We start from the raw sequence: 6,787 nt of genomic DNA, 5'->3' as shown, positions 1-6,787 counted from the left end.
GTCATATTTTTCATTTTAATGGAAAAATAATAAGAAACAAACAAAGGCTTAGAATTAATATAATTTAACAATATGTACCAACACATATTAAGACATTAAATTTTAACTAAGCATATGTTCGACAAGTATCAAAAGTTAACTCACTTTTTATCACATATTTTGTGAGACGTTGGAATATTACCCATTTAACGATCATTTATATCTGTTTATGAACACTTGTCAAATACACACTAAAGATTAAGAGAATGATGAGATTTGTTAGCAGGGATAACAAGAAGGTTGGAGCATCCCTCTCTGCTTCCATATGGATTTTCTAAAGGTGAGACAAAATGAAAATTAAAATATCTTCATTTTACATGACATTTATTAATTTAATATTAATTTTTTGGTATGATTTTGTTATTCAAAATCGTTTGAATAGGGATCGATTTGTAAAAACAGAAAATTAAAGATTGCAGAAATTAAAAAAAGGAACACGAGACAACAAGATATGTTTTTGCCCTAGAATAGGGCACGGATGTTCAGTTGTTAGACTTAGTCACCCGTTGAGCATTTACCATGAAATTGTGCTCAAAATCCACAAGAATTAGTACAAATGTTCGAAGAAATCAACGATTTCTTCGATATTTTTCTAGCCTCTCTTTTTACAAGATCTGTAATCTACACACGTTACAATCTCAAAGATTACACTAAGTACTCACTGATTCACAAAGAAAATGAGATTGAACTTCACAAAGAACAATTACAAAACTATGCAAGAAAACCCTAGCACTCAGAAGACGAAGAAGAAAGACCCCAGAATTCTCACTCACAGTGAGTCAAAGAAAAGTCGTGACCAAGTATTTAAAGTACCAATCCAAAGGTCATAATCCAAGGGTCAAGATGAAGCCACGTCGACGACAGATATTAACCCTTAAAGAGAGGCATAAAGTGCTATTTCAAGAAACCCGATTTTACTAAATCTTGCATTTTATCAAAAAACACAGAACCGGCCCAACAGGACAGGTCCAACTGGCCAAGAATAATAGTGAGGCAGCCCAAACTTTAACAACCTCCACCTTGCTAAACTAATTCTTGGCCTCTCTTAGATTGGATCTAGAGTTATCTCATGATTTTATTTGCTCTCACAACCTGTAAAAAGAAAAAGATTAAGTCAGTGCAATTCTACAATTAATAATGCTTAGATTTAAAATATCACTTCTTCAAGTGATATTCAAAATCTTCAAGCAGTTCTTGAATTTACTTAAAGGCAATATCTTAGGTCCCAAATCAGAAGAATTGAATTCTATGGGAATTTTGACCAATTTGATTTGACCTTTTTCAACGAGATTTCGTACAAAATGAAATTTTATATCTATATGTTTGGTCCTATCATGATATACTGGATTTTTACTAAGGTGAATTGTACTTTGATTGTCTGTGTAAACAACGACAGAATCATTTTGAAAACCAATTTCATTTAATAGACCCTTTAATCAAATACTTTCTTTTACTGCATCACAGGCAGCAATATATTCAGCTTCAATCGAGGACAATGCAACTAATTTTTGAAGCTGAGACTTCCAGCTAATGCAATCATCACACAAAGTAAAGATGTAAGCAGAACCAGACCTTCTTTAATCTAAGTCACCAGCAAAGTCAGAGTCTGTGTACCCCTTTAATATTATCCCCTCGTTACTTCTTTTAAACATTAAACCTAAATCACATGAGCCTTTTAAGTATTTCAACATCCACTTCATTGCAAGCTAATGAGTTTCACCAGAATTTGCCATAAATCAACTCAAAATACTAATACAATGGGCTAAGTGAGGTCTGGTATAGACCATTAGATACATTATGGAACCTACTGCATTAGCATATGGCACCTTTTTCATTGTTTTAAATTCATCATCAGCTTTAGGTGATTGATCACTGAACAATTTAAAATGATTTGCAACGGGAAGTGACACAGGTTTACATTCAAGCATAAACAACCTTTTAAGAATCTTTTTTCACATAGCAGCCTTGTTTTAACATTAATATGCAATTATTTCTATCCATTTTTATCTCCATTCCTAAAATGCTCCTAGCTTGTCCTAAATCTTTCATTTCAAATTCAGATTTTAACTTTACTTTAACAAAGTCAACTTCAGTTCTATCATGACAAGCAAGTAACATGTCATTTACATATAATAGGAGATAAATGGATTCAGGCCCACCCGAACCTTCATAGAAGAGACAGGAATCATAATTGCTTTTCATAAAACCTAAAGTCTGTACAAAAAAATTAAATTTCAAATACCATTGTCTGGGGGTTTGTTTAAGTCCATATCAAGACTTTTTCAGCAAACAAACCTTATTTGTTTCAGATTTGATCTCAAATCCCAAAGGTTGATTCGTATATATTATTTCATCAAGGTCACCATTTAAAAAAGCTGTTTTGACATCAAGTTGATCTAACTCCCGGTTAAAATGAGCTGTTAAAGCTAGCAAAATTCTAATTGAGGTGTACTTAGCAACTGGTGAAAAGATTTCATTATAGTTCACTCCTTCCTTTTGAGTAAAGCTTTTGGCTACCAGCCTGGCTTTATATCTCTTATCTTCTGGATTTGTGTCTCCTTTTTTTTATTTTAAAGATCCACTTACAGTGAACTACTCTTTGATGCTTATGTCTATTAACCAAGGTCCAAGTTTTATTTTTAATAAGGGAATCCATTTCCTCTTTCATAGCTTGTTTTCAAGGTTTTGAATCAGGACCTTTAATTGTTTCTTCAAATGTAGTAGGTTCAGAATTTAAAGAGTCCAAAACAGAAAATAAGGTAACAAATTCTTCATTGTTAAACCTAGTAGAAGGTATAATATTCCTTCTTTCTCTATCTCTAGTAAGTTGATAATCATCAAGAATAGGATCTGCCGATTCAATTTCATTTTCAGGGTCAGTTGGTTCTTGGTATGTTTCAGATTGTGTGGACTCCACCTCAATAAAATCATCTTGATTTTCAGCATTTTCAGTTTGTGTTTCCAGGATGGTTTCTTTGGAAGATACAGATTCAGGAGCATTTGTGTTCACAGATTTATAACAAGGCATTTCATTTTCATTAAAAATGACATATCTACTTACTATAATGTTAAAACCATCTTGGCTTTTGACCCAGAGTCTATACCTTTTGGTTTCCTGTCCATAACTCAAAAAAACTCATTTTTGGGATCTAGGTTCAAGCTTGCCTTCACTCTAATGAGAAAAGGCATCACATCCAAACACTTTCAATTTATTGTAATCAAGTGTTCTTCCAGACCATAGTGTTTCAGGAACCTAAAAATCAATAGCACTAGATGGACTTCTGTTAATCAAATAAGTTGCAATTTTTAGGGCTTCACCCCAAAAGAAATTTAGGAGACCAGAACTGTATATCATACGTCTGACTTTTTCTAACAAAATCCTATTCATCCTCTTAGCAACACCATTTTGCTGAGGGGTGTATGTTACAGTTCCGTGTCTCAATATTCCAAATTCTTTACAAAAAAGGTTAAATTCAGAATTACAAAATTCGAGTCCATTATTAATTCTTAGTGCTTTGATTTTCTTGTTAGTTTGATTTTCAATCAGATTTTTCCACTGTTTAAAAGTGTGAAAGGTATCTGACTTGTGTTTTAAAAGAAATGTCCAAATTTTCCTTGAAAAATCAGCTACTATAAGCAGATAGAACCTAAACCCACCTAAGGTACTTACAAATGCTGGACCCCATAGGTCAGCATGCAAGTAATCTAGGATATGAGTAGATTTATTGGTTCCAGTTTTGAAAGGTAGTTTTTTCTGTTTACCAATCAAACAATTTTCACAAAAGTCTAAACCTTCAATGTTGTCATTCCCAAAACACCTAAGTTTATTCATAATTATAAGACCTTTATCTGATATATGGCCAAGTCTTTTATGTCATATCAAGGCCTTGTTTGGGTCTGGTTTTAAAGCAGCAGTACAGTGGTTTTTCACAGGTTCAGCAGAGACAGTATATATGCCATTTATCTTATGAGAGGATATAACATTCTTGCTTCCTTGATTTATTGTAATAAGTCCCTTAGTAATCAGTATATTATATTTTTCATCTAGTTCTCCCAAGGAGATAAGATTCATCTTAAGTTCAGGGAAATATCTAGTATTTTCCAGCTCAAGAATATAGTTGTTATCTTATAACAATCTCACTTTACCAATTTCATGTATTTGACAACACATGTCATTTCTCATCTGAATTTGCCCTCCACTAAGGTCAACAAACTCAAAAAAACATTCCTTAGCAGAACACCTGTGGAAAGTGCATCCAGAATCAAGAACCCAAACTTTAGGATTTCTACTGGTTGCACTGACAAGAACAACACCCTGGACATCATGATTAGGTTTGCAGGCCACAGCTGCAGAGCCATCAGTGTTGTTCCTATCCTTCATATAAGAAATTTTCTTAAAACAATCTTTAATTAGATGTTCAGTTTTTCCACAATAATAACATTTCCTGTTTTGGTTCTTGGATTTGGCAAAGTTCTTGTTTTTATCTTTGGGTTTGTTGTATTGAGACTTTCCTCTCTTATAAGAATTGAAGTTGCACTGATTTTGTTTTTTCTTTTGATTTGGTTTTTCTTTTACATGTAAACCCTCTCCAATCTTGAAATCTTTTGACTCTAATTTTAATTCAAGTTCTTTATTTTTGAGGGCTGAAGTTATTATGTCTATGGTAAGCTCATGCCTCCCATATTTTAGAGCATTTCTGATATCTCTATACCTTTCACTTAGAGAATTTAATAAGGCAACAACTTGTTGGTCATCAGATAACTCTTCATCACAGTTCTCTAAGTCTTGAATCAATTTAGTAAATTTGTCCAGATTTTCTTCTAGCCCAGAAGTGGGATCAAATCTAAAGTCATAAAACTGCCTTAAGAGGTAGCATTTGTTAGGCATGGATTTAGTTAGATACATTGTTCCTAACTTAGTCCATAAAACTTCAGCAGAGGTAGTTTCTCCTACTTTCCTAATCACATTATTAGAAAGGTGAAGAAAAATGGTACTCTAGGCAGTATCATCCAATTCTTGTCTCCTATAAGCACTTGTCTCTGCAGCCCAAGTTCCATCAAGGGCTGCAGCACATCTCTGCTGTAATAGCAGGGCCCTCATCTTCTTGGGCGAGAGATTAAAATCTTCAGTGCCATTCCATAGCTCAATTTCAAATTTATGTGTAGTAGTAGACATGATGACCAAACACAAGGCAACATTTCGAAATTGGACAGAACAGCAAGTACAATTGATTCAAGAAAGATATTAAAGTAACAGGCAGGTAATTGTTAAAAATGCAATAGAAATTACTTTTGTAGATACTTAGCATACAATTCACATGACTATTTTTATCAATTTTGAAAAAAGTTTAAGGGGGTGGTAACTCTTTTATTCCACTGCTCCCTCAGATATCCAGACCTTCAACGAGGTCTTGGACAAAGGAAAGCAGAGGAGGGTAACTTACCTTAACAACAAATTCCAAAACTTAAACAAGAACAATATCAATTTAAAGAGATGGGTTGCAGAGATATACTAGAGTCTAAAATTTTAAAAAATTTCAAAAATAATTGCAGGGAAGAACCAAGATATGAGCAAAAATTAGAGTGCAGGTGTAAATGCCAATCAATCAACGATAACTCAGTATGAACTCAACAGGAATTGGAACGAGTCAACACAGCTCGCCAAACTCAGTACGAGTTGTTGTACTCGATAAGATTCAGTAACGAGCCAGCTTAACAATCATTTGAACTCAGCACAAAGAAGATTAGATGTGGGTTTAAACGAGTTGTAAGAAATATCTCAACAATCATTAAAGATTTCAAGAAATGCAGCAGATCTAGATCACAGATCAAAAAATACGTTTAACGATCCAACAAAATAAGGATCTGGGGCAAAACACAAAATACCCCGCTTTTCAAAGAACAATCGTTTGTCTCAAGTTTTTACAGATCTGAAATATTTTGTATAATAAAAAAAACTTCGGGTTTTAAAAGGGTTCGAACAAACATATCCAAAAAAAAATAAAATCAGAAAAAGTGGCTTTGATACCACTTGTTATTCAAAACCGTTTGAATAGGGATCGATTTGTAAAAACAGAAAATTAAAGATTGCAGAAATTAAAAAAAAAAGGAACACGAGACAACACGATATGTTTTTGCCCTAGAATAGGGCACGGATGTTCAGTCGTTAGACTTAGTCATCCGTTGAGCATCTACCACGAGATTGTGCTCAAGATCCACTAATATCAACCAAAGAATTAGTACAAATGTTCGAAAAAATCAACGATCTCTTCGATATTTTTCTAGCCTCTCTTTTTACAAGATCTGTAATCTACACACGTTACAATCTCAAAGATTGTACTAAGCAATCACTGATTCACAAAGAAAAGGAGATTGAAATTCACAAAGAACAATTACAGAACTATGCAAGAAAACCTTAGCACTCAAAGGACGAAGAAGAAAGACCCCAGAAATCTCACTCACAGCGAGTTAAAGAAAAGTCATGACCAAGTATTTAAGGTACCAGTCCAAAGGTCATAATCCAAGGGTCAATATGAAGTCACGTCGACGACATATATTAACCTTTAAAGAGAGGCATAAAGTGCCATTTCAAGAAATCGGATTTTACTAAATCTTGCATTTTATCAAAAAACACAGAACCGGCCCAATTGGACAGGTCCAATCGGCCAAGAATAATAGTGAGGCAACCCAAACTTTAACAGATTTTAAGCATAAGATTAAAAAAGGAAAAAAAAAAAAGTCAGAATGG

The sequence above is a fragment of the Olea europaea genome, chromosome 15, assembly GCF_002742605.1.
Source record: "Olea europaea var. sylvestris chromosome 15, O_europaea_v1, whole genome shotgun sequence".
Lineage (NCBI taxonomy): Eukaryota > Viridiplantae > Streptophyta > Magnoliopsida > Lamiales > Oleaceae > Olea > Olea europaea.
Note: the sequence above shows the minus strand (reverse complement) of the source record.